Here is a 28,000-nt window from a genome sequence, read left to right on the forward strand (position 1 = left end):
TTTCTGGAAGTCCATAAAACTAGAGGAAGTTGACTCTGGCTAAGAGCCCAGAGCCTTGGTGATGCCTCAGTTTCCATGGTCCTTTGATCTGCCCAGCAAGGCCAGTCTTCCAGCCTCGGCCCCAGCTGAAATGGTCCCAGGCAGGACTCGTGCCGTTCCCACCACCACAAAGCTCCTCAGTCTCCCCCAGGGGTGAGACCCAGGCACAGCCTCCACTGTGTCCCCCGAGGCGGCTGCTGCAGCAGATCTGGCACCCAGGTCTGGCCTGATCTGGCCTGCAAAGGCCCTAGCAACTGCAGGGGCTCCACAGTCTAGAAGAGTGGAGTAATCTTTGCCCAACAGAGACAAGAAGGAGCCAGCAGATAAATTATTTGCCCTTCTTTGCCCCTCCCAGCCCCAGCCTGTTCCCAACAGCAGCAGTTAAATGTAGCCTGTCCTTGAGTTGTCTCCTGGGGCCACGCAGTGTGGCTCTCAGCTGGGGAAGGCACCGCCAGGTGTCTCTGCCCTCCCTTCTTCCCTCCCTGCTCCTCCCCCTCACTCTGGCTTCCCTGGGACTGCACCACCATTACCATCCCAAAAAAGTATTCACACACAAACTTTGCTGCAGACTGTTTTCTAGAGCATCCAGAACAAGTCTTGCCCCTGCAAAAGGCACCCCTCTGCAGAGCAGGGACGAGCTGGGCACTGTAACATCAAGTACAATCTCATCACTTTCCTGGAGTGATATTAGAGGCATAGTCATCTCTGTTTCCTAGAGCTGCTGTAACATACGACAACAAACTGAATGGTTTAAAACAACCAAAATGTTTTCTCTCACAGTCCTGGAGGCCAGAAGTCTGAGATCACGGAGTCGGCAGGGCTGTGTCCCTCCCCAGGTTCTGGGAAAGGGTCTTTCCTTTCCTTTTGCAGCTTCTGGTAGCTACTGGCAGCTCTTGGCGTTCCTGGGCTGGTGGCCACATCACTCCAGTTTCCACCTCCATCTTCACATCACCTTCTTAGTGCATCTGCCTATTCTCCCTCTGCCTCTCTCTTATAAGGACGTGGGATGGCATCAAGGTCCCTCCTGGGTAATCCAGGGTGATCTCCTCATTCAAGATCCTTAATCACAGCTGCAAAGTCCTTTTTGCAAACAAGGTCATGGTCATGGGTTCCAAGGATGGGCTGTAGACATATCTTTGGGGGACCATTTTTCAACCAAGCATGCCATCCTTACTGTGCTGGCTGGAATGTACAGCAGAGAGAAAAAAAAAGAAAGAAAGAAAAACCAAGGGAAATGTTACCTCCACCCCCAAACAGTTCTATGGAGAGAGAAGCAGGAGCAGGGAAGTGTGCTAATGTTTCCGTGTCTGGTGCTGTCTGTGGCGCGCGCGAGAGTCCGCCTTCAATCTTCATGTCAACATGTGTTATTTCTTCCTTGAGAAAAACAAAACCGAATAATCCAGTATTGCAGAGAGGAACAGCTCCCAAATGGAAGAGCAGGGGCTGGCTGTGTGCCCCGGCTCGTGGTGCTCTGACCCACCCGCCCAGCCTCTCCCCTGCCGCTCACCAGCTCCTTTCAGCTCCTTTGGGCCAAAGGGCCCCCAGCCCAGCCCTTGCAGGAGTGGAACTGTTGGTGCCCCATTTAAGCCCCATTTGTGAAAGGCCCATAAATCACACCCTTGGAAAACTCACTCCCCATTATAACTCAGCAGAGCATGACTGTTCAGAGATTTAGATAAATGTGAACGTGTAGTAGATTGTTTGTTTTTTCAGTGGGGGGGGGCGTCATATGTAAGAGGATTTTGCATCACACTCTTTCAGCTGTTCATTTTAATAAAGCCAGGAATAATTATAGGATTTCTCCAAATGTAGCAGTCTCTATTGTCAGACTAAGCAAGTGGCCAGTGAACACTTACTGTGATTTCAGGGGAGGCAGAAAGGCTCAGAATTGCAATACCCCTCCCCTCTGACCCTTCAAAACAGCCAGGTGCATGTCCCAAATTCTATGATCAGCGCTTCCTTCCTTTGGACTTGCCCCTGGTCTAAACACCAATATTGCTAGAAGGGGGTCACGCTTTAAGCATGGTTTTATTTATAGAGCAAGTGGTTATTGTGGGAGTGAGGGATAATCCACTGGATAGAACAGGGAAAAGGTACTGAAGCTATGCCTAGAGAGCATCCCTTGCGATTCTAATATTATAGGTGAACTAAAATGCATCTTTATGTCCATAGATATGTTCTTCCACATAGATAGTCTCATTTAATCCTCATGTCAACCTGTGAGGCAGGCACCAAAGTTCCTCCATTTATGAGCAGGTTGGGATCTAAGAAGCTGTATGTGCATAAGTCCCCCTGTTCCCATCCAAAGTGACACCAAATTAGTTACAAGGGTATATGTCCATGTAAAGAGAAGTTTCACAAAAGAATTGTCTCCAGACCATGAGAAATGAGGTGTTTTGGGGCTGGCTTGCTCCACAACAGCAAGATCTCAGGCCTGCGTATTTCTGGATGTAGAAGAGATCTCCAGGGATGCCACAAAATAGATAAAGGCAAGCTGAGTCTGAGAAAGGACAGGGAGGAAAGGAGGTAGATGGGGGTCACCAGGTTTTTGTAACTGGAAGCCGAGCAGGGGTCACCAAGGACTAGGGCAGGACTGGCTCAAAGGCAGGAAGGTGGGGTCAGAGTGACAGGGAATCTGAGTGGTAGGAACTGGTCTGATCCTATGGTGGCAGGGAGGGGGTGGGGCTGCCCTGAGGTAGCGTCCCATGGGGGTCCTGAATCTGAGATTCTTACCCTAGAAAAAATCTTTGAAGGGTCTTTAGATGATCTGCAATGGAAGGGAGGGGGCATCACCATTAATTAGCAGAAGCAGTAGACTCCCTTTGAAGGAAATGTTCCCCTAGTTGGCAAGAATCCCACCAATTAAACTTAAACATGACTAGCCAGAGACAGGTAAGATTCCTCAAGGGAGGAACAACCTAAGACAGGCACAGTCGCAGGGGGGCCATCAGGTGAGAAATTGGGGATCAACAGAGGTGAGGCTTAGAACCTCACGCCCCCTGTTTTGAGAGAAACCTTCTGCATCTGTGGATGTTTTATTGCCCTTGTCTAGCTTGGATTAACACTTAGTCTACAGGCACACACCTGATCATCTACATTTGCTCTCTTACAACACTAAACTATGTTCTCTACCTTTATCTTGCATCTACCTACCACTTCAGCATTTTATTAATAATAATAATAATAATGGAGAAATGAGGGATCCACATATAAATGAAGTATAAAAATCAAACAAATATTCATATTTGACCTGATTGTTTATAGTTCATAATGCATGATCAAAACCAAAAGTTTCTGTGATGACTGCCCTTGAACTGTTCACCATGTAAGAACTTATTCACTATGTAAGAACTTGTTCGTTATGCTTCAGAAGATTGGAGACTGTTGAGAATTAGGCTTGGGGTTGATTAATGATTGTGCATTGAGCATTGAGTCCCCTATACAGAATTTTATTGTTGTTAACAACCATTTGATCAATAAATATGAGAGATGCCCTCTCAAAAAAAAAAAAAAAAAAGAATATAAATTTCTGTCAGCCACTTTACCTGCCCTGCACAAGAATATATGTGGGTATGCAAGCATGTACAATTTAAAGATAATTTTAGTATTTCCTAACCGCCATTATGATTTATTTTCTTATCATTAAGTAATTATTATTGCATATTTTAGCAAAATGTGTTTTTAAATACTGTATTTTGTGATTTAATTACAATTTATTACTTATAAATAAATAAAAGCTCTTTCTCTTTAAAAAAAGAAGATTATGACAATGATGAATTTAGTAGACATTAAAGGTAGTTCTTTCTCATCAAAAAAAAAAAATTAAACATGACTAACAAACAAAAATCAACAAATATTTGGGGAAACAACTCACTGTGAACAAAAGCTACCATAAATAAGGAACAGCTTTATATCCCCCAAGGGCTATAGATGTTTCTATTGTAGAAACAGCATGCAGAATTATGAAGTATCAAATACCTAAAGAAGAAATGATACATTTAATGCATGAATAAGCAACAGGAAACCACTGGGCACCATTTTGGAAGGATCAAGGGAAAAACAAACAACTTCTAAAAATTAGTAAGATAACTGTTGGAGAGAAAAACTCACTGGATCAATTAAACAGTAGATCACACTGTTAAAGAGAGAATTAGTGAATTGGAAGATATATCTGAAGAACTTACCTGGAATACAGTAAAGAGAAAGAAATGAAAATATGAAAAAGTATAAAATTGTGGAGAAAAGAATGAGAAGGTCTAGCACATGGGATTGGCAAACTGTGGTTTGTGTGTGATTTTAAAAGATAATGACTACATTTTCCAGAACTATTTGAAACATGAAGCCACATATCCAGAGACTACAACATATTCCAAGCAGGATAAATAGAGTCATGCTCGCTGTATGTGTCCTTCAAGAAGCCATGTCCAAGACATCATCCCCAGTGCCTGTGGGTGTGACTTTTTGGGGACATCAGATCCTTGCAAATGTAACCAAGTTAAGGACCTTGAGTGAGACCATCCTGACTTTAAGATGGGCCCTAAATCCAATGATTGGTGTTGTTACAAAGAAGAAAGGGAAAAGGGGAAGGAAATCAGCAGTGCGGAGACTCAGGGAAGAAGCCAGAGGCAGAGACTGGAGGGAGGCAGCCACAACCTAACGGACACCCCGTACCATCAGAATCTGGAAGAAGGAGAAAGGATACTTCTCTAGAGCTTTGGAGGGAGGACAGCTCTACAGACACCTTGATTTTGGACTTCTGGCCTCCAGACCTGGGAGAGAATTAATGTCTGTTGTTTTAGCCCCCAAGTTTGTGGTGATTTGTTGTGGCAATCCTAGGCTTTTGTTTAGTGTGGTAGAACACAGATGATTCCAAGTTTTTTGTCATTCCCCACACCAAGAGCTGCCATCTGTCTCCCTTGTCTTGAGTCTGGGTGGCCCATGATGGTTTTAACCAATTGAATACAGCAGAAGTGATTCTGCACCAGTTCCCAGCCTGGACCTCAGAAGCCCTGGCAGAATTTGCTTTTACACTTCTGGGATCCTCAGGCTACCTTGTGAGAAGTGGTTACCCTGCTGAAGAGAGCATGTGGAGAAGCCAGAGGAGAAAGAAGGGCCTGGACTCCCCGGAGAAAGAGCGAAAGGCCCAGCCATCCAGCATCCCAGCTAGCCCACCCTCCAGACATCCTTGTCACCCAACACTTGGGAGCTGCTTCTGGCTTTGCCTCCCTCCCGTCCCACCCCAGGGCCTGGCTCTCAGGTCTAGAGTCTCTAGTGTCCTCTCCATCCCAGGGCTCTTGCCCGGAGGCAGCTCAGCCTCGACCAGTCTTGCCCAGGGGGTCCTGTCACAGGCAGGTGAACCCTGTTGGGTAATCCAGCCCCAACAAGCTCCAAGAGGACCATGACCCCAGCAATGTTTCATGCAGCCCAGCTCCCCTCCCCCCTGACCCCAGCCACTCACAGAATCATGAGCTTACAACTTATCAACAAACCTGAGAAAGAAGGTGTCCCTCCAGATATAGGTATTGCAGGCAAAACCAGGTAGAGATAAATGGCTGGTTCTCAGTGCGTGTGGTCAGTAGATGAACTGATAATAATAAACCCTTTAGACATGTACAAGTAGATTTACAGAGCATCCAGACAAGAGTTAACTCTTAGGTCTGGTGTCATATGGCCCTAATTTTGTGAACCATTATTATTAATTAATACCTCTTTTTACACCTATGTAAATCAAACTACTAATCAATTAAAACAAACATCAAATTAATGAATATTGAAATAAAAAAATCATAAAAACAAACTCATGTGGTTAAATATGTGCCTTAGGGCCAGGACCTTGACCACAAAGTGGGACTGTAGAAGCAAATGGCATCTCATTATGTGTAATCATGCACATCTCATCCCATAGTCAGGAAGAAAAAACCACATCATACCTGAGATCAGCAAATGAAAACAGTCACCAAAATAAAGGAAATCTTGAGCCTTTCTTCTAACTTACTAACTTCTTAGCAAAAACAACTTTATCCCAGAATTTTGCAATGCTGCTGTTTGGAGATCTGTGAGGACCTTTGTGGATATGACAATCGCGTGATGAATTCACTGTTTTTCTGCCAAGCACAGACTAACTGTAATCTTTGTAGCCTTGATCGTTTTGTGGAATTTTCTTCCTTTAAATGCCTGTTGGATTTTATTTGATAGTCTGTTCCTTCTAACCCCTGGACTCCCAGATCTTTTTCAAGTACCCTTTTTCTCTGAACATTTTGCCTCAAAATCTTTCATTTACAGAAGCCCTGCACTCAGGGAGAGCAGGTAGAGTGAAAGGCAGGAGTAGGATCTGAATGGACAACAAGAGAATTAAGGGAACGTCTATATGCTGACCTGCCAGTGCTCCCACTCAGCTCCCAGAACACTGGAACCAAGGTGTCTTTTCCCCAGGCAAGAAATTGGAGGATTTGTCCCTGGAGGAATGAGAGGGCCCCAGGACAAAACAGACACCAGTAATTGGGGCCCCCAGTGAAAGACAGATAGCCTCTCAATCACACGACAGTGAAGCCCAGTGCCCACATGGCCCACCAAACCCCACAGGGCTTCTGATCAGACTCCTTCTCTGACATGGGGACAGACAGGACCTTTCCCTTTTGATTGTTTTCTTCTGATTTATTGTTGTTCTCTGCTGTGTTGTGCTATCATATCACACACCATCCCCTAACGTCATGTTAGAGACTTTTTTCCTGGCATTATAACATGATACAGACTCTAACGTGATAGGCAGATAACAAACAGAATAATTTTCCAGATCGAACAGGCCAGAGAGCATCTGGCACAATGAATGGAGGGGATAGGGGGGAAGACCCCACCAAAGATTTTTTTTTAATTTTAAGGAACAGGGAAAAGTAGTTCACAATTTTAGGAATTAGAATGACAGAAACTTCTCCACAGCAACACTGGAACTGGAAGATGGTAAAGTAATGCATTCAAAATTCTGAAGGAAAATTTCAAATCTAGAAATCTATAACTAGTCAAACTAGCAATTGAATGATAAGGGCAGGATGATATGCAAAATCTCAAAAACTTGTCCTCCCATGCATCCTTTCTCAGGAAGCTAATTGAGGATGTGCTTCACAAAAAGAAAAAACAAACCAAAGAAGATGAGGGAGAGAGAGAAAGAGAGACAGAACTACCACAGGGGAGGGACAGTTTTATCAGAGCCTCAGGAGGGATAAGGTGTTTATATAGTCTCAAAGTACCATCCCCAACAAAATGTTTCTTAATTATAAAGGGAATAGGATTAATTTACAGTAGAGAAGGCTGACAGATATCACCTTAGTCAAATGATCAGATTTAATATCAACAGTAGCCGAGCAATGAAATCCATGTCCCATTTGGTAGGAGGCAATGAGAATGCACCATTGGTACCAGCGACACATGACCTGAATCAAGTGACGAGGAACATCAGACAGAAAGGTGGAGGAGCTGTTTCAGATTAAAGGACATTAATGAGACATGACGACTAAATGCAACACATGGTCCTGGGATGGACCCTGGATCCAGGGGTGGGGGTAGGGGAAAAGCCATAAAGAACATTATTGGGAAAATTGGTGAAAAATGAATATAAACTCTGGATTAAATGTGAGTAATCTTATAATTATAAATGTCCTAATTTAGTGATTGTATTGCAGTTATGTAAGAGAATATTCTTGTTCTTAGGCAATAGTTAAGCATTTCTGAATAAAGGGGAATAATGTCTCTAACTTTTTTCAAATGATTCAGAGAGAGAGAGAGAGAAAATTAATAACCAAATGAGGGGGAAATGGAAACAATTGGTGAATCTAGGTAAAGAGTATAAGAGAATTTCTCATACTATTCTTGCAACACTTCCATAAAAGTTGGAAATTATACAAAAATTAAAAGTTACAAATGCTCATTCATTTAATTAAGAGTTCACTTCCATAAAAGTGCATTTTATGGTAAAAAAAACAACATAGTTTTACTAAAGGAATAAATGAACTAAAAGGCAGAGCAACAGAGAGGTTAAATAATATCTACCTAGTAGCTTACAGTTTAATTGACTTAGTAAGCCTCATTTCCTCACCTGTAAATGGACCAATAATAGTACCTGTACTGTAGGTTTTTGAGGATTCTGTATGGAAAAATGTGTAACAGCCATGCCACCTTATGAAAAGCTCCCTTTGAAACATGCCCATATAGACATAACTCCTCCTTGCTCCGGAATCTCAGACCTCAGCATGCAAAGGTAATACTGTGTGGCTTATTCATGCAGATTTTCCTTTTATATGCCTGAAGGTAAGATTGCATTAAGGATCCTATAAGGCAAGAAGGTGACAGGAACCCCATGCAGCTCCAATATGTCCTATTATTTCCCATGGCCTTTTTCATCGTTTATTTCTTTGCATTTCAGAAGTGTCCCTGCAGCACTATATATAGAGAACAGAAGCAAGCTTGTAGGTATGACTCCCTCTAAACACAGTAAAAAATAAGGGGATGGGGGAAACGAACAGGCCCATCCCTTAATAACTGGGTTTCTAAAAGCAATGCAGGAGACATTCACCTGGCAGTCTAGAGACATGAGCCTAGAATAAAGCAATGATTTATTTGACTTTTATTTCTATTTATAAGGAAGTATCACAGCAAACTGTGTACTAAGAACAACTACAAAAGCTGGATAGAATACAGGACAGCTGTCTGAGTGCATCAAAGAACAACCAAAACATCTAGTATGCAATCCTCTTGGTTCTGGAGTGGAGGGAAATGAATTGAGGGGGCACCACACTAGCCACTGCTTTTTCCCTTGGAACATTTTCCAGTTTCAAGCACAGGTCATAGATTATGAATGAGAAGCAGCAGCCTAAAGTCTGTATCAGTCTCATTAAGCTGGGAAATAAAAATAATTGCGTTTAGGACTGCCAAGGCAGCCAGTACTTGAGGGACCAAAATCCGAGAGAAAGAAAAAGAACTGCAGAGAGATGCACTTGACATTCCATATGGTTTGTGAGGTATTTGCTGCCCAGAACTGAAAAATGAACCAGAAAGCTGCTGCAAAGAAGTTAAAAATCAAGGCAGAATTTTCAATAGCTGAAGAGTGTACCCCCAAAAATCATGTCTTCCCAGAACCCCAGTAAGTGACCTTATTTGGACATGTAATTAGCTAAATATCTTTAGATGAAATTATCCTGATTTAGAACAGGCCCTAAATCCAACAACTGATGTCCTTATAAGAGGAGATAAGGACACAGAGACACATAGGGAAATGCCATGTAACAGCAGAAGCAGAGATTGGCGTGATACACTATGGGCCAAGGAATGCCTGGACACGGGAGACTGGTAGAGGTCAGGAAGGATTTGTCCCTAGAGCATTCAGAGGGAGCATGGCCCTGATGACACCATGATTTCTGGCCTCCAGAACCATGAGACTAAATATCTGTTGTCTTAAGCCACAGACAATTTGTTGTAATTTGTTATGGCAACTCTAGGAAACTGACACAAGTTGCATGGTGCTGGAGATGCAAGTATGAGAGCCCAGGGCCTGGAAAACACCCCAGGCTTTGAGCTGAGACCTCAGCAGGGCTGTGCTCTAATAGAATGGGAAATCAGACCTGGTCTGAACACTGGATAAAATCTTCTCAAGGGTGAAAAATATAGAAAAGTATGTATGTCACATGTAGAACACAGCATAAAGCTCTAACATAGGTATAACTGGAGTGGAGGAGATCTGATGGGGAGGATGGGGAGGAGCAGTAATGGAAGATACACTAGTGGAGAATTTTCCAGAACTGACAAAAGATGTCAAACTACAGATTCAAAAGGCTCTACCAACTCTCAACAGGGCAAATACAAAGAAAATTATTTCTAGGCAAGTCAGTAAAATTAAGGAAACCAAAAACAACCTCCCCCCCAAAAAATCTTAGAAGCAGCTAGAGAAAAGAGAAAAAGCACATTACATTCCAAGGAGCAGCAATTAAGAAGCCATAAGACAATGAAATAGAAGGGAACCTATATAATCTAGAGGAGGAAATATCTACAAAAATCCTCATATTTAACAATGAAATACTGAATACGTCCCCCTTGAGACCAGGAATGCAGAAAGGATGTCTGCTCTAAACACTTCTCTTCAAAACTGCATCGGAGATCTAGTCAGCACAGGAAGACAATAAATAAATATGATTGTAAGGCATGGAATAAGAACACAACTATTTGCAGACAACATGGCTCAAAGAAGTGCCTTTCACCTATCACTGGTGCAGGCAAAGAGTATGTCCTGGCCCAGAGGATGTAACCCTGTGTGGGGTGCCTGTCAGCTGCAGGCTGGGGCTGCAGACCCATGGGAAGGAGAAATGCCTGGCTTGACTTAGCAGCCTCTGCTGGGCCAGAGTGTTCAGGGGGTGATTGATAGGAAGGGACCTGAGTAGCTGGGGACTGCATACAGGCTCACTGCATCACAAGGCAGCGCCCTTAGGCACCTGTGAGGGTCTGCGGGAGTATAAGCATGCCTTGGGGAAAGTCACATTAAATAGCACAAAAAAGTCATGATGACAGGTGGAGAGAGAGAGACCACAGAAAAATGGAAAAGAGGAAACATTTCATATTTCAGTACCTTCAGTGTCACTTTTTGAACAAGAAGCCTCACATTTTTATTTTGCACTGGGCCCTGTACATTTCATAGGTGGCCCTGCTTCCCTTTATACCTCAAGGCACAGCTTAGACCAGCTGGAGTATGGAGATAACAGAAGCAGGGGTTGGGGGCAGGAGATGCACAGGTAGCCCCCTCTTGGAGAAGCCTCTCAGACTTCTCATTAACAAATGAAGGAGAAGTCCTGAGTCCTTAGTGATGATGCAGAGAAGGGGAATGAGACTGGGCAGTTAGAGATTAAAGAAAAGGGGAATTTGCAAACCAAGGTGAAACAAACTGAACAGTCACGGGATTCTCAGTTCCCCCCAAGGCCATAGATAAACTCTTGAATCCTGTATCCTTGATCCCATAATTTTTCCCTTAAAAACCCTTGCTTGGCTGAATTTTATCAGACATTTAGAGAAGACCTAATACCCATCCTCCTTAAAGTTTTCCAAAATGTAGAAGAGGAGGGAATACTTCCGAACTCATTCTATGAAGCCAGCATCACTCTAATACCAAAACCAGGCAACGACACCAGACACACAAAAAAGAAAATTACAGACCAATATCCTTGATGAACATAGATGCAAAAATACTCAACAAAATATTAGCAAACCAAACTCAAAAATACATCAAAAAGATCACACATCATGATCAAGTAGGATTTATTCCAGGGATGCAAGGATGGTACAATATTTGAATATCCATCCACATCATACACCACATCAACAAAAAGGACACAAATCACATCATCATCTCCATAGATGCTGAAAAAGCATTTGACAAAACTCAACATCCATTCATGATTAAAAACTCTCAACAAAATGGGTATAGAGGGCAAGTACCTCAACATAATAAAGGCCATATGACAACCCACAGCCAACATCATACTGAACAGTGAAAAGCTGAAAACTTTTCCTCTAAGATTGGAAACAAGACAAGGATGCCCACTCTCCCCACTTCTATTCAACATAGTTCTGGAGGTCCTCACCACAGCGATCAGACAACACAAAGAAATAAAAGGCATCCAGATCATCAAGGAACAAGCTACACTGTCACTGTTTGCAGATGACATGATATTGTACATAAAAAACCCTAAAGAATCCATTCCAAAACTATTAGAACTAATATCTGAATTCAGCAAAGTTGCAGAATACAAAATTAATACACAGAAATCTGTGGCATTCCTATATATAAATGATGAAAATAATTCTATTCACAATTGCCTCAAAAAGAATAAAAAACCTAGGAATAAACCTAACCGAGGGAGTGAAAGACCTATACCTTGAAAACTACAAGACACTCTTGAGAGAAATTAAAGAAGATACCAATAAATGGGAATTCATCCCATGCTCTTGAGTAGGAAGAATTAATATTGTCAAAATGGCCATCTTGCCTAAAGCAATCTACCGATTCAGTGCAATCACTATTAAAATACTGACAGCATTCTTCAATGAACTAGAGCAAATAGTTCTAAAATTCATATGGAACCATGAAAGACCCCAAATGGCCAAAGCAATCCTGCTAAGGAAGAATAAAGCTGGGGGATTATAATCCCTGACTTCAAGCTCTACTACAAAGCCACAGTAATCAAGACAATTTGGTACTGGCACAAGAACAGAGCCATAGATCACTGGAATAGTATAAGGAGTTCAGATATAAATCCAATTACTTTATGATAAAGGAGCCATGGTTATACAATGGAGAATAGACAGCCTCTTCAACAGATAGTGTTGGTAAAGCTGGACAACTACATGTAAAAGAATGAAACTGGGTTACTGTCTAACTCCATACACAAAAGTAAACATGAAATGGATCAAAGACCTGAGTATAAGTCATGAAACCATAAAACTCTTTGAAGAAAACACAGGCAAAACTCTCTTGAATATAAACATAAACAACTTTTTCATGAGCATGTCTCCTTGAGCAAGGGAAACAAAAGCAAAAATGAGCAAATGGGCCTACATCAAACTAAAAAGCTTCTGCACAGCAAAGGACACCATCAGTAGAACAATAAGGTATCCTACAGTATGGGAGAATATATTCATAAATGACACATCCAATAAGGGTTTAACATCCAAAATATATAAAGAGCTCACATGCCTCAACACCCAAAAAGCAAATAGCCCAATTAAAAAATGGGCAGAGGATCTGAACAGACACTTCTCCAAAGAAGAAATTCAGATGGCCAACAGGCACATACATGAAAAGATGCTGCACATCACTAATCATCAGGGAAATGTAAATTAAAACCACAATGAGATATCATGTCACACTAGTTAGGATGGCCAACATCCAAAAGACAAGCAACAACAAATGCTGGCAAGGATGCGGAGAAAGGGGAACCCTCCCACACTGCTGGTGGGAATGTAAATTAGTTCAACCATTGTGGAAAGCAGTATGGAGGTTCCTCAAAAAGCTAAAAATAGAAATACCATTTGACCCAGGAATTCCACTCCTAGGACTTTTCCCGAAGAAAACAAGATCCCAGATTCAAAAAGACATATGCTCCCCTATGTTTATCACTTCACTATTTACAATAGCCAAGACATGGAGGCAACCTAAGTGTCCATTAGTAGATGAATGGATAAAGAAGATGTGGTACATGTACACAATGGAATATTATTCCGCCATAAGAAGAAAACAAATCCTACCATTTGCAACAACATGGATGGAGCTAGATGGTTTTAGGCTCAGTGAAATGAGCCAGTTGGAGAAAGACAAGTACCAAATGATTTCAGTCATCTGTGGAGTACAACAACAAAGCAAAAACTGAAGGAACAAAACAGCAGCAGACTCACAGAACCCAAGAATGGGCCAACAGTTACCAAAGGGGAAGGGAAAGGGACTGGGGATGGTGTGGGTGGGGAGGGAGGGAGAAGGGGATTAAGGGGTATTACAACACACATAAAATAGTGGGGGCACGGGGAAGGCAGTATAGCACAGAGAAGACAAGTAGTGACTCTATAGCATCTTACTATGCTGATGGACAGTGACTGTCATTGGGGTATGTGGTGGGGACTTGACAGCAGGTGGGAATGTAGTAACCACAATGTTGCTCATGTGAAACCTTCATAGGATTGTATGTCAATTATATCTTAATAAAAAAAAACACTATAAAAAAACCCTTGCTTGTAAGCCCACAGGGAATTCAGGATCTTAAGCATTAGCTTCCCATTCTCCTTGCGTGGTGGCACCCTGCAATAAACGCCCTTCTTCCATGAGAGCCCAGTGTCAGTGTTTGGCTTTGCTGTGCAGCGGGCAGGTGGACCCAGGTTTGTGTGGTTCAGTAACAGCCTGAGACTGTCCTCCTCATGTTTTTAACAGGTGATTTGCATGAACTAAGATGCAGAGTCCCTAGTGTGCACTTGGCTAATGCCTCTTAGATCCTTCCATCCACAGGTTCCCTTCCCCTCTCCCCTTCCCTTGCTATTTATTTGAAGAGAAACCGACTTGTCTTTCCTAGAGTATCCCACATTCTAGATTTGCTGGTAACATTCCCTGATACCACTTAACATATTTCTCTGTCCTTGTATTTCCTGAAAACTCACAGTCAGAATGTTTAGTTAGGGACTGAAGTAGATTCAGAGTTGTTTTTTAGCATTACTACTTTATAAGGGCTATATGCTCCATGAGCGGGCATGTAAGATCTCTGAATTTTTCTGGAGATCTCTCTCTCTCTTTCTCTCCTGCCCCTGAGGTTAGCAGTGAATGATGATCAGGTGATCAGTGATGAAATCCATAATTTCGCCAGGGGTTTACAAAATGTTGTGTCTTGTTCTATCCTACCTTTTATATTGCTCTATTTACATGGAGTTTAGAATTCTCCTTATGAACTATTTGTTTGCCCTTAGATGAAATTCTAATGTCTAATCTCTAGCATTTCATACATATTCTTTACTACTTTCCTTTCCTTCACAGCTGAATCCCCAGTTGAGCAGTTTTATATCTTGGAGTGTCTTGTTGAGTCTGAAGACCCACACTTTCACATGTAATGATTCCTATCTGATTCTATTGTGTTGTGTTCATGAGGTCTATGATTTCCTTTCTTCATTTTCCACTAACTTTTCTAAATTAATTATGGAAGGATGCAACAAAATAGCCAAAGAATATGCAAACCTTACTGAGCAAGCCAAGAACACAACCTGCTGAAGCTGTACTGTGGGTTAGCAGGGACCACAGCCAGGCAACAGTTCAAAATGGACCCAGCTAATGCAGCTGGGACCTGGTGTGATGGGTTATGTATAGTGTACAGCATATGCACAAGGTCAAATGCATGCAAATTGGAGATGCCTGTGATCTGATCAGGTAAGGAGCAGACCCTCTGAGAAAGTACACAGTTCCTCTTATGCATCCTGAATCTGGGCTCTGCTGGAAAGTCCTGTCCCTAGTGAGCCCAGGGCAGCTACAAACAGCAGCTATTATTCCTCCCAAAGTGTCTCCCCTCAGCATGGGACACCCTCATTTCCTACTAGGATTCAAGGAGGAAAACTGGGCAGACATGGGAACCTCTGTGATATACATTTCCTCAGTTAAAGTAATTGAGAGTCAACCTATGATGTATCTTTCAACTCAAGAGTATCTAGGGACACGCAAGTATTTTGTTTATTTTATGGTTATTACTATACCCTTTTGGTATTTGGCATTGCAGGTTGAACTCATGTTTAAGGCATGAACTCTGGGAAAATTTGACTGATAGCAGAGATTGCTAATATTTTAAAGGAACAGCTCACAATTCTCAGACTAGACTCAAAACAGCAGACATTCTCTCCAAGTAGACATGTAAGCATCAAGTCTCTGAACAACTCGTGAAGTACTCCACAGGAAAGAACACCTCTCCGAGGGACTCATCTTAGCTGTGGCTCATGCTCCTCCTGACCCACTAAATTGTACAAGGGCATAGGTCATCGAAAGCTAAAATTAACACTTCATGGGTCTGGCCAGAGAGCGCTGATGACTCCAGAGGGAACTTTCCATGCTCTTGTGACAAACCAGCATCCATTGGTGTTGGCATGAGAAAAAAATAAGAACCAAGTTTCCTGCTTTCATTTTTCCAGCAATTGACATACAGGCAGTCTGCTTGGCCTTCGGTGATAACCCCACTCTGGTCACATTGACTCAACAAATATTTATTGGCCATTCACTATGTGTCTGGTACGATGCTGGATGCTGATGGGACAGACAGAGCATGGGCCCCGGGGCCAGGAGATCTGGCCCCTAGATCAGCCCCGGTACTCACTGGCCATGTGGTTTGGGAGACAAGTCTCAAAAATCACAGAGATTCTAGGCATTGGAATGGAAATTCCTAGTGAAAGCAGAGCTCCACCCCAAGTTAGTGAGAACTGGACTAAATCCCAGCTCTGTCCCTCACCAGATGTGGTCACTTAGAAAACGTCAGAGAGGAAGAAGCAGCAGTTGGAATGGGAGATCTGAGGGAAACCCCATGGTTGACTTCTCCTTTTCTTTAATTGGGGTGTAACTCTCATATGCTTAAATATAATAGCATACATATATAATAACATAACATATATAGCCTGATGCATTTTTCATATGAATGCCATGCAACCATATCCTAGATCGTGATATAAAATATTTCCAGGACTCCAGTAAATATAACAGTCAAATCTCAGAACTTCTGTTAGGTTACCACAGTCAGTCCTGCTGGCTTCAAAGCTGTTTCCTGAAAAGAGGAGATGAATTTTGGTGTCCCTTCCAAGTCCAAGGGGTGACCACTTAAAGACTGGTCCACTGGACGTGGGGGTGCAGATGGAGGCTGTAAATCTGGCTTGGAGCAGAATTCTACTGTGTACTAAGCGAACTGGCCAATCTGAAGATGAAATCTACAGTCTTGCCCTCTTTTTAACACCAAACTCAAATGTACTAGTTATTAGCCTAGACTTGCCTTGTTATAAAATTTACTAAATATTTGTCATGAAATTGCGATGTGGTTAAAATAAAAATTGGAGGGGGTTAGCAGCATTATTTATAATAGCCACAAGGTGGAAACAACTCAAATATCCATCAACAGACAAATGGATAAACAAAGTGTGGTCTAGCCATACAATGGAATATTATTTAGCCATAAAAAGGAATGAAGTACTGATACTGCAGCACCATGGATGCTGCAATTCTTCATAAAATTGTGCTAAGCGAAATAAGCAAAGCACAGAAGACACTATACTATATGATTGTATTCATATGAAAGTCCAGAATAGGGAAATCCATAGAGACCGGAAGTAAATTAGTGGTTGCCAAGCATTGGTGATGCAGGTGGAGTGATGGAGAGTTAATAGCTAGTGGGGTTTCTCTTTGGGGTGATGGAAATGTTCTAAAACTGAATGTGCTGATGGTCGCACACATTTGTGAATATACCAAAAGCCACTGAGTTGTATATGTGAAATGAGTGAATTGCACAGTATGTGATTACATCTCAATAAAGCCGCTTTACAAAAAATGGAGGCAATGAAAATAATTGAAAAATCATTCATAGCTTTGCTATCCAAAGACACTTACACTCAACACTTTAAGGAATATCCTTATGGTACATCTCTCTCTAGTTTTGCTTTACTTGGGATCACACAGTAAGTAGAGTTTTATGCACCAGCATGTTTTCCAACATACATCAGTCAGGGTTTGGTTGCCAATAACAGAAGCTGCTGTCTTAAGCAGAAGGAGATTTAATGGAGGGACTTTGGTGCCTACAAAAACACTGGACATACTAGAGGAGAGGCTGGCTCTCCAGGAATGGACAACATGCAGGATTGGCCAGCCAGGGCAGTTGCTCCCATTGCCAATCAGGAAGGTGGGGGGCCAGGACCCAGTCACTGTGACTGCAGAATCCAGCTACACCCTTGTTAGCTTTGAGCCAGGGTGAGAAAACCATCACTGGAACTGTTGGCTTCAGAACAATGCCACTGGGACCTCTGGTAACACTGTCCTCCCCCACCATACACGCCCCTCAACAAAGTTGTCACTGCATGAGCTCACCAGCAGAACTACAAAGGCAGCAGAAGGGTGGCTTCCACTTTACTTCTCAAAGAAGAGCATCTAATTGGCCATATTTAATTCACATCAGGAACCCTAGCTGCAAGGGAGCCTGGGAAACGACTGCCAGGCCCCCAAGATCTGTCCCCTAGAAGGTATTTACCATGCCATGTTGTTACAGGTTTTACAGTCCTTCAAAACAGCTGCATAACTCTTTATTGAATATACATATATATATATATATATCAACACAATTCATCAACCTTCACCCATTTAGGATAGCTTGTTTCCAGAGTTTAATATTAAAAACATTAATATTCCAATGCTTAATATAAATAATGCTGTGCTGATAATGCTTCAGTTTATTGAATACTTCCCTCTCCTAGGCAGTGTGTTAAATGTGCAAGTCATTATAGAATATCATTCATTTACGGTCATTGTATTTGTCATTGATTTTTTTAGTTAAAACTCATTAACTTCCTTATGGGGTAGCTATTATCCCATTGTACAGATAACAAAACAGAGTTAAAGAAAAGTCAAAATGAGGCTTGACACCAAAACTTGCACCCTTAACCATTACACAAACGTTTATGAGAAAAGGCTTTTTCATATTAGAAATAATTTCCATATGACACGTAATCAGAAATAGAATTAGTGGTTTAAAAGCTGTGAACATCTCTAAGGCCCTTGATACACATTAGCAGGCCAGATCCTCAAAGTCATCATCAGGACTGAGAAGCCTCCGTGGCAGGAGCTCACTTTTATCATGCAAGGCTGGGCCTCTGGCACTCTGTGGCCACTGTAACTGTTTCCGGAATGAGGAACAGTGTGCAGGCCAGGAGTGCTGAGGACTCCCCACTTCGAAGACCTGCGTTTCAAAGACCGGCTTCCTTGTGATGCATCAAGTGCGAGCTGCTTCTAAGTTAGTCTGGCTCTAGACTGCACATGAATAAGGAGGGTCTGGAACATACAGTCCTCAATCTGTTTATTTTAACCACTTTCACATGGCAGGTGACTCACCATGCAGGCCCATGATTTAGTTGACTGTGAAGAGATCTAAAATGACCTAATAAGTCACACCACAGGGCATTTGACCACACATGGGGCTGGAAATTCTATCTATTCTTCTAGGTACACAAATGAGAGCATTTTTAGTAAGTACAACAGCTTTGGTTTATTTAGTAAATTAACTGCCCTATTAAATCCCTATTCCCCATATAAACATTGGCAACTGATATATATTGCCACAGTCTGCCGATGCTCAAGGTAAGTTAGGCTGTAAACTCAATGCCCTCAGAAGTTGCATTAACAGGTGCAGGCCACTAAATAGCCTTGACAGGCCCTGAAAACTGTCACACCACATCACTACCAGCTGAAGAGGTAAGTATTGCTAAAACCTAGAGACCTCAATGTATTGTTTTTCTCTGCAAACTTTGGTGGCAGGATGGCTTGTCTTGGTAATTTCACCACTAAGGTGCCCAAAAACCTGTCAAACATCAGCTGGTGGGTCTCTAATTAGGTGGGTCTATGTCCCAATGGGTTCATTCTGTCTTTCAGACTCTACCATTCTACCATGTGGAGGTTTCCAGTCTTTATTTCCCTTTAAAAAAACACTAAGGTTATTAAAGACACTCCTATTAGTGCTACTTTCCCAACCCTTTGGACTCTGCTATTCAGGAGTCTTTGAAGAGATGGAATTATAACTCATGTTATCAATATAGAAATACCTGGAGAAAGCACAGATGTCCTTTGGCTCATGTCCCACGGCAGCTGTCACATCTATGAAGTTATATCAAGTCCTCCTGGCACGATCAGAGGAAGGCTGGGAGGCAGTGTTCCCAAACCAGACCTTAATAATTTTATTTATTCCACATGGTCTAAAACAAGTTTGAACGTAACTTGCCATAATTTTTCTGGTGATTTCTAATGAATCATTTTTTAATTATGAATAATGTGTTTAGAGACACTCCTGAGAAATTTTACCCAAGGTTCCCTTGACAACATCTCATAAAGCATCTAAGGTGAAGCAGCCTCCATGACCAACGCAGAAAATCAACTTGAAAGCATGGATTCCTAAAAGATCCATTAGTCATCTTTGCTGAGAGCAAATCCCCAAATTCCTACATACAAAGGGTTGCTGAGAAATTCAGATCAACAAAAATAACTGAGAAGACATTTACCGTCAAATGATGTTCAAAGGATTTGTGAACAAATATAAATTGTCTAACCTCACTTGGGAGGCTTTTTTCTTTTCTTCTAGTTGAGAATTTGCTCTTGTGTCGAAATGATTGCTTTTCTACCCTCAGCTGAAGGTTTGCAGCCATTACAGAATCTGCTGGAGCTACGGAAGGAAGGATCCTTGCCTCTTGACTCCATCCAGACCACTCAGATATTAAAATGCTTGTGCAAGAAAATAAGCACGAATTTCCATTTCTGGGATTTACTTTCAGAAAATCCAACTGCTGGATCTCAAACAATCAAGGTCCAAATACCCTTAAAACACAGATGGGCGGGGTTGGCGCTGGAATTCAAGCCTTTTGCAGGTGTGGCTCTTTACCAGCTTCCACTTTCCTCCATTTGTCAGAGTTGACAGCGTCTCCAAAAATAATAGTGTAGACATCAGGCTAAACAGAAATGTTAAGTCAGTTAGCTTTCAACGGAGCAGCCTTTATGTTGCTTAAACAAGGAGGCATTTTCTGGTCAATTATTTTAAATAAACTTCAATAAACACTAACATTATTTGTGCACGGGTGATAATGGCACGGATCTTTTTCCTCCCTGGTCCCCAACTATCCAGGAAGTAAAGCTAATTCACACTTGAGCTTTCTAGGACTCACTACCTCGGTTATGTGCTTAAAAGGTGTTTGCGGCTGTTGCTTTGGTCCAGAAGGTGCTAGCGCGCCCAAACAAGTCGAAAATGGCTCGCGTGGCCTCGTCAGGCATAGCCAGAGCCTATTTGGTCACCGAACCGTGCACCTCCGACGGCGTTTCCGTCTGTGCTTTTCCTCCCCCACGCCTGCTTGTATTTATTCAAAAGTTGTATTTCTCAATAAACCCTTCCGTGTATCCTCCTCTCCCGTCCCCCAACCCCCAGCTCAGGGCCTGGGCAGTTGGTAGGAACTCTCCAAAATTAAATGCAACCTTGAAATGAGTCAAACCGCCCTAATAAAGCGACCTTGGGAGCGGAGAAGAACTTGCACAACTCGGCTGAGCCGTGCTCACACCTGCACCCTGACCATTCCTCCCAGAAAGACAAAGGCGGCGAGAAGGGTCCCGCGAATGTGAAAATCTGCTCACCCAGCCAAGAATCGCCCGAGCACTCACCACACTTGGTTAGAAAAACTTTTGGGAGAAAAGAACAGAGAATTCCGTAGTCAGATTAAATAATGTCTTTGTCTACACCCGCAAGACGAAAGGAGCGTTGGTGCAATAGCCAAGATTTTGCCTCCGCTCTCTAAGAAATAAAGACGGTACTGGAGTTGGGGCTAAAAAATTCGTAAGTTGCTTGTTAGGATCTACCCTGTATGTTAGCTACCAGATGCTTTTGCCAGGGAAAATATCTTGAATTGAGAAAAAATGCTTATTTTAAAACTCTTTCGTTTTATATGAACACGTGCTGTATCCCGCGCCTCCTCCGCCGAAATATTTGTTCTGGCACCCAAAGGGGCTTCTGACCCGCGTCAGTTAAAAGGTGGCGACGGACGGAGGAGCGGACTGGGACCTTCTTCCCACACCCGGGCGCCCTCCAAGAAGGCTGAGCCACCCGCCCCAGAATTCGACTCCAGAGCCGGGCTGTCTACGCGCGCGCGCAAGCTGGGGACGGCACAGGGGTTTTGGCGCAGCCTGGACGAGACCACTCGCCTCCAATTCCCAGCAGACATCCCTCCACCCGCCGGCACCGGCTCCGGCCCTCGCCCGCCGACCCCACCGCGCGCCTGCTCCCTGCGGCCCCTACCACCCGCTTGCAAAGGATCTGGGGTGAGGGGCCGAGCTGGGGCAGGGAGACGCGAGTGGCGAGAGGACGGGAGACCAGCAACCGCTGCCGGCGGCGGAGCCGGGACCACGTCCTCAGCCCCACGCACCCAGGGGACCTCCCGCACACCTCCTGGCGCGCGCGCGGGACCGAGAGCGGGGCGCGCGCGCTTCAGTTTCCACCCCTTGTGCGCGGAGCCCTCTCCGGGTGCCCGGAGCCCACCACTCCGTGCGTGCTACACCCCGCGGCGGGCGCGCTCTGGTCTGCCTCTGTCCGCTGAGCCCGCCGCCCGCCCTGCTGCCCAAGCTCCTCCTGCGGCCGTGCGCACTGCGCCCCCTTCCGCCTGCCTGCGCCCTCCGCGTTCTTAACCACGCGAGCGGGCCGAGCTCCTGCGCCCGAAAAAGGCGGGGCCGCACCGTGAACTCTGTCTGAAACAACCCCCTTCCGAGGGTCCCGCCGCGACCTGCGCCGGGAGCAGGAGTCCCGAGTAGACCCTTCTGTAGAATTAAGATGACTTCCAGCAACCGGGAAGCCTGCCTCTCGGCCCCCGCCGGCCGCCCGCGCCTGGCAGTTCCCCAGCAGGGTTTCGGCCCAGGGCCGGGAGGGCTGGAGACGGGAGCCCCGTCACCGGCTGCACGCCTGGCCAGATGGGATGCGGCCGGCACACCGTGGCCCCGCCGCTGCTCAGATCTGAAGGCCGCCTTTGGCTCTCCCGGAACCTCGGACGAGGGCGGCCCTTGGCTGGGGCGTCGCTTCCTTCTCCTCCCCAGAGAGAAGAGTGTTTTCCTAGGCACACACCTCTCAGGAAAACTGCCATCCACGCCGGCCTTTAAAAGGGGAGAGAAAAAAAAATTTTTTTTTAAATCCTGGACAAGAGGGAAGATGCTCACTCCCTGGGTTTGGGCGGTCTTGCGTGCCCAGGCCAGGCTGGAGGGGGCTGATCCACCCCGCCCGCCTGTCTGTAGCTTTCCCTCTATTAAATCCCGAATGGATCAGTATACTTCTTCCTACAGATTAGTTTAGATTAGGAGGAAGGTTCCGCAATGCTCGCTTTGCTTTGCAAATAGCACGGTTACACTAATTAAATGAAACGAGTTTGTGTCTTCAAAATCCCATATAGCTCTATATCACAGTCGGCCTTATATTAAGGGTTAGCTATTACTATTATTACCTGCTAGAAAAAAAATCAAGCCCTTTTTTTTGTTTCTTTGATGTGCAGAAATATTAACCTCTGGTGAACAGAATTTGTTTTTTAAAGGAAAATATTTTGGCTGATGTTTTCGAATGACGGTTTCAGTGCCGTCGTTAAGGAACTAATTGTTTTTCAGATTTCAAGGTGGTGTATAATTGATATAACCACTGAGGAATTTGGGCGCACACCAGACTATCAGGACTCCCCCAGCTCAGGGTTTCCAAGGGATCCCCAGCTCGTTGGATGTGAAAGGATGGGTATGGAATGGTGGCGGCGGGGGTGGGGGTGGGGAGAGGTGCGGATGGGCTGCTTCTCCCCAGAACAGACATGTTGATGTGACGTTTCCCTTAAACCGGGTGGTGAGCCCCCCTGGGATTGGACAGATGAGGCTGGACGGGCCGTGGAATGGTGGGAGGGAGGAAGCGTGGGACGCTCGGCTCCACACCCCCTCGGCTGCGGATCCCTGGCCCGTCCCTGAACCTTGACATTGGGGCGCGGGACGCTTCAGGCACTCTAGGGGCCCCTGGCCCTCCCCGGAAGACACTGGATGTCTGTGCATTGGGAGGGGCGCGCCAAAGACCCTGGGCACCTTCTCAGAGAAGAGGGAGAAAGCAGGGCCAGGCCTGGGAGACGGAAGGAAAAAGGAAAGGGCAGGGTACCCTCTCATTTGCAGGTAAAATTAGAAGAGACATCTGGCTGTCAGTTCACCCAAAGGGGCGCGGCTTGGCGCATCCCCGTGGCCCTCGCTCAGGGACTTAGATCACTGTAATTTATTACCAGGGGCCCTGTTTCTGTCCCCCTAAATGCATCACCTTGAGGGAGGGAGAGAAGTAGGCAGCCAACTACTCCGTTCCTCGGACTGGAGGTCGGCTGCCTGGAGCCCCCAATCCCAGAATCCTAAACCGTCCTGGCCCACGGAGTCGGAGGACAAGGATGGCACTCTTTTCGGAATCCCAGAAAGCGGAGTCCGCCTCTAGCCGGCCCAGATAGGTGCCGGGTGGGGATGGGAATAGCCCCCCACCCCCATGCCTCCTTGCCTTGCCCCCGACCCTGAGCACCCCTGGCGAGGGAGAATTCTCAGGCACTAAGAGGTCTCTGGACTCGGCGCACCAGAGCGGATCTGCCCTAGGTTCCTGCGATGTAATCAGTCCAGAGAGACGCCGACCAACCTAAAAACAAAAACCTTCTCCCAAGGAGTACCTTTCGGTGGAACAATTTATTTAAATCAAAACTAAAAGAGATATAAACTTCTCTCCCTCTGCTACTCGGAAACGAGCAGGAATGAATCATTAGGAAATTGCTCTGGATACCTGTAATTACTTTTAAACAATGACCTGTGGTATTGTAATAGTCTGATCCTTCCTGGGAGTAGCAATGACCCCAGGAGAAGTGGGTGATATCTCCGTCGGATGCAGAAGGAAAGGCGTGGAAACTCGAAGTACTCTTTCGGATGGATACCTCAGACCAAATCAGCCTTCCAGCCGTGATAATCGTATAGTAGACGCTGGACGCAATCGGGGTTTTCCGGAGTAACCATATCTGGCTAATTGCCTATGTAGACAAGGGCTTACAAATCGAATAGGCTGAAGACTCCTAAATCCTGCATATTCTGCTGCCCCGGCTTATTCCAGAGGCTGAAGTTCTACATAAACACCACTTCTGAGATTCAACCCTCTTCAAATATGGTGTCCGCTTCCCCCACCTCCTTAGTGGCAAGGTCTCTGATGCTCTTTTGCCACCGCAGCAGCCTCTCCAGGAGCCCATCCCCGGAGGAACATCTGCACGTTTCTTCCTTGATCTCACGCGAAAGTCGGCTTCCGCGGGGGATGGGCCTCAGGTAGGCGCCGGGCGCTGCCCGGGCGAAAACAGTTGCTGAGCATCTGAGGCGGAAAATCCAAGCAGATGTGGGGAGGCCTGGGCCCGCCCCTTTCCTCTTGGGGCCTCACTTTCTTCCAGATCAGCTTCCTAATGGAAAATTTCTAAGAGGTGGGGTTTATGCGAAGGCGTGCTTGTGCACCTCGAGGTGCACTCAGGCGCAGGAAGCAAGCCGACTTGGAGTGGGGGCGCCCCGTAGGAAGGCGGCGAGCTGGGAGCTTGCTGGGCTCAAGGTGTCGGACCTCTCTTCCCACCTGCCCTCTTCCTGCCCTCAGCTTCCCTTAATTCCAGATTCTGCAGGCTTCTTCCGGGCCAGTTTCTGTGTGAAGCCCGGGACTGGGGTTTCTCGTAGTATCTATGCTTCTCCCCTGCCGGCGCATCTCAATGCTCTGAGCGAGCACTCCGGTTTAGGTCCAAAGATAGACCAAGAGGCACTTCCCGCAGCAGAAGCCCTGAAGCAAGGGACAGGCAGCAGGTGTCCCAACTGGCAGCCACCGCGGACGCTTCTGATTACTCTAATTAGCACGTATTTAGTGCTCTTTTCAGTCTACAGAGAGCTTCTAGACTGTGGGTGTTCGTCCTAAGAGCCCTAGGGGCCTCAGTTTTCCTTCTGTAGGGAGACACCTGGGCGGGCCCCAACCAGGCGCGTGGTGGAGGTGTGTGTGTGGGGGGGTGTCTTCCTTCACTACCCCACTCAGACATCTGTCCTATCTGTCCTTCCTGCCTGGGAAACCTCAGAGTTCCCGCCCAAGTACTGTGGGTGCTTTCGGTGATGCTGTGGGGGACTTTAGGCCCATCGCTGTGCGTGCGTGTGTGTGTGTGTGTGTGTGTGTATAATAAATGCGCTGTTGGGGTATACAGTGCCTGCCTGGGCACCTGCTAGGGCAGTTTTCGAGCCTGGAAGTGTCGCAAACCCACATATCCGCGAGTCTTCAAACGCTGTTATGCTGGCTCTCAAACCATGAGCGGCTGCCACTGTGAAGACCGAAAGCGAGATCTCAACCACGCTTTCCCGTAAAATCCGGGAAATTTGGTTTGAGGAAAGTTCCTGTTCTTTATACTTGTCGGTTTTCTCCTACTTCCACTTAGCCATGTTTCTGGGATCTGGGTAATTCCTTTCAAGCCCGGGAGGAATTCTCCCGGGCCCATAATCGAGGCTCGGAAATCGTGGGGGTGAGGAAATTGTTAAATCCTCCCGAAGCCAGGGAGGTGCCGGAGCGCACTCGGGGGCCTGCCTGTGCGAGCTGCGACGGGGTCCAGCCCGCAGTCCTTTTCCCCTTGGAGCCTCTTCTCCAGGAAGCCCCAAGACGACAACCGTCGTCTCAGACCAGCTCAGGGCTCGAGGTGGGCAGGGAAATGGCTGGTGCCCCGCTTTGGGACATTGCGTACGCGCGCCGCTCCCGCGCCTCCCTGACCTTCTGCGCGAAACAGGAACATGCTCTTAGAGCCGAAACCCCAAGGGCAAGTGGTGCTTCCTTCATGCACCCGGCTTTTGGTGCCCCCGCAGTTCGGTGGTTTCGGAACACCAGCCCTCGGAGCCAAAGCCGCCGCTTTGGGTTCTGCTTGGCGCCGGGACAGGTGGGGGCCAAGCCCGGTTCTGCGTACAGTGTCCCTCCCACCGAGGGAGCTTCAACTCCTCCGACGCCTTCGAACTTCTACCCTTCAGAGGGGTTCTTAGGAAAAGGTCAGGAGAAACTGCTGCAGGTGGTCGTAGGCCAAACCATGCAGGGGCGGAGGAGGCAGGCGGGTACCGCGTCGTTGTCCCGCTCCGTGCAGAGCGGCAAGTTCCTGCCGGGCCGGGCTAGAGAGAGGTGGCACCCAGAACGGAGATTCTAGGGCGGAACCCCGAGAGCCTGGCATCTTCTCCTCCCCGAGCCGACTCTAGATCAGGCGCCCTACACTCCTCTGATCTGGCCGAAGGATCCCCAGTACCCCGTGCCCTGCTGCTGCCCTCTGACCCCGTGCGCCGGGGAAGCTGGCATCCTCCCAGCATGCGAGTCCCACCGAGTCTGGAGAAGTCAGACTCCTGGAAGGGGTTGGGCCTTGCGCAACAGCCGCGGCGGGAGAGAGAGAAGGACCCTCCCAGGGTTGCAGGAAAGAGGAAAGGGGGACAAGAGGACTCCTGCGGTCCCGGAACGAAAGCTCTGGGATGCCCTACGGCCGCGTCTCCTACTGCGCCTCCCTACTCCAAAGCCTCCTGCCCGTCACCTTGGCCCCTACCAATGCTCGCGCAAGGACCCTCGGCCTGAAGCACCCGTCCCAGAGGCGGTTCCCCGAAATTCCGGCTGCGCTGGGTCCGGCTGCCGGAGAGCGGACCGCTGGGCCCTGTTGCAGCCGCCGCGCTGCGCAAGACCTCGCCGCTAGTCTCGGCTCCCTGGCCCCCTCCTTCTGCCCGGCCCGCGCCTCCCCGAGGCCTGAGGCACCTCCGGGGAAGGCGCTGATATTTCGCGCTCGTGTTTCCAGGAGAGAAAGGGCAGAAGGGTCACTTCTGAGCCCCTCTCGCGCCGTTTCCTGGGGGGAGGAGTCTTCCCTTCTGGCCTCCCCCTTTTCGGCCTCGGACCTGAGCAGTGGGGAGGCGAAGGCGCACGACCAGCGCTGTCCCGGAGGACTCGGTCGTCCCTGGCGATGCACTGGGCCGGGCGGGCGCGCCGCCTCCTGTCGGCCGTGCCCTCCCGGGGCCTGTTCGGCAGCCACAGGGGACGTCTCGGCATCCCTCCCTCCCGCCTTCGCCTTCCCTGCTGCCCTTGCCAGCGCCCAGGTCCCGCGATCGGCTCGCAGGAGTTGGTCCCTGCCGCCCGCCATGTGCACTCACCGCGACTTCCTACAGGCCGGGAGCGCGCGGGTCTCTCCTGGGGGTTCCCTGGAGGCAGCGACGCGGAGGCGCGCCTGCGGCTCCGCGGCCTCGGCGGGGTCCGGAGGCAAGATTCGCCGCCCCCGCCCCCGCCACGGTCCCTCCCCTCGCCCCCCCTCCCGGGACCGCCGCGGCCGAGTGCTCCGCCCGAAGGCGGGTCCGCCATAAACAAACGCGGCTCGGTCGCACGTGCACCGCGGAGCTGCTGCGCCTCGAGACCGATCGCGGGCTCCGGTCGCCGCGTCTCCGGGCACAGGGAAGGCAGGAGTGTGTGCCGCGGCCCGGCCCCAGCGGCCACCGCCCCGCTGCCCTCGGCTCCCCTACCGCTCCATGGCTCAGCGGCCGCCGCCGCCCTTGCCGCCCTCCAGCCCGGAGGGGCCTCTCGGCAGCGGGTACCAGCACCCTGCCAAGGACTAAACAGCACGGTCGCCTCCTCGCCGGCCTCTCTGCCCCCACTAA

General features: G+C 46.9%; 1 long non-coding RNA gene across 1 annotated transcript; it reads right to left on the reverse strand.

Moving 5' to 3' along the window:
• Positions 1–641: 641 nt before the first annotated feature.
• Positions 642–27,628, reverse strand: LOC118919405 (uncharacterized). The gene is made up of 3 exons (XR_005027500.2): positions 27,503–27,628; positions 22,040–22,450; positions 642–1,221 (listed from the first exon to the last, which is right to left on the reverse strand). It is a non-coding gene; the product is annotated as an uncharacterized LOC118919405 (long non-coding RNA).
• Positions 27,629–28,000: the final 372 nt, after the last annotated feature.

Source organism: Manis pentadactyla, chromosome 1, assembly GCF_030020395.1.
Source record: "Manis pentadactyla isolate mManPen7 chromosome 1, mManPen7.hap1, whole genome shotgun sequence".
NCBI lineage: Eukaryota > Metazoa > Chordata > Mammalia > Pholidota > Manidae > Manis > Manis pentadactyla.